This window comes from Arachis ipaensis, chromosome B02, assembly GCF_000816755.2.
Source record: "Arachis ipaensis cultivar K30076 chromosome B02, Araip1.1, whole genome shotgun sequence".
Lineage (NCBI taxonomy): Eukaryota > Viridiplantae > Streptophyta > Magnoliopsida > Fabales > Fabaceae > Arachis > Arachis ipaensis.
In genome coordinates, this window is record NC_029786.2 from 104,670,996 (window position 1) to 104,672,124 (window position 1,129).

The following is a 1,129-nucleotide window of genomic DNA, read 5'->3' on the forward strand; positions in this document are numbered from 1 at the left end:
GATGGAGTCAGCGAATTATAGTTCAAATGGTATAGTTTTTTCATACTCATTTAAAGATAGCGGGTTCAAATCTTTCTATTTTTATATAAAAAAAAGTCAACTAGAAGAAATTTTGACCTAGGTGTGCTGGATGTTGATCATGACGTGGCCAGTGGCTACCATGAAGTTAGTCAACATCACCAACTGGGTATTAGGAACTATTTAATTTTGGAATTTATATTAATTAGGAAGAAGAGGATCTTAATTCCATTAAGGTTGGTCGCTGCAAATGAAATGTTAGCGTATGCAAATGGAAATATTCCTTGACATTAGATTTATTTAGTTTGGTGCATGACTTATTATCTGATCACCGTTATTAGAGACATTTGTATGTATATTTTTATCTTTATTTTGATGATTATTGGTTTGTCAATGATGTGGTTGGTTCCTAGCATTCTTCACAAAGAATAAAGAAATATTTAATAAAAAAGAAAAAATAATAATGACTAGTCAAAAACGTGTTTGTTGATTGTTATATTATGTATTTGACGGATCTAATATATTTTCCAAAATGCATGCATGTTTGACAATATATAGGGGCGAACTTATACATTATTACCGTTAACTTGATTATATTATTTAAGGAAAATTATGTTTTCTCGCCAAAAAGACTGATTTAGAAAATTAAGTACAAGTAACTGAATAATAAAGTAGCCAAAAAAAAGAATCATTTACTTTGAGCCAGAAACATCATTAGTTATATTCCAACCGACAAGGTAAAAAAAAAAAATAAAAGTCGCAAAGAATAATATAGCTTGGATGTATGTCCTCATCAAGAATAATATTGGTAAGGTATGCATATAAATAAACAAAAAATTGTACTCGTTAACACAATATCCAATATTATGAAATTAAGCTAACTAACAAATTGAAACACAGAAAGCTGCATGTTCTGAGTTCTGACCATTTTCACAATTTATTTCTTGCATGAAAAAGAGAAATATTTAGTCAAATCTTTATTTACCATTTGGTGATAATTACCGTAGAACACATTTATCATGTGAACGCTTAATATATATGTAGTACAATGCATCGTCTAAAAATAATACATACATCTGTCATAAAATTACTTATAAGGATTGTGTTTGAA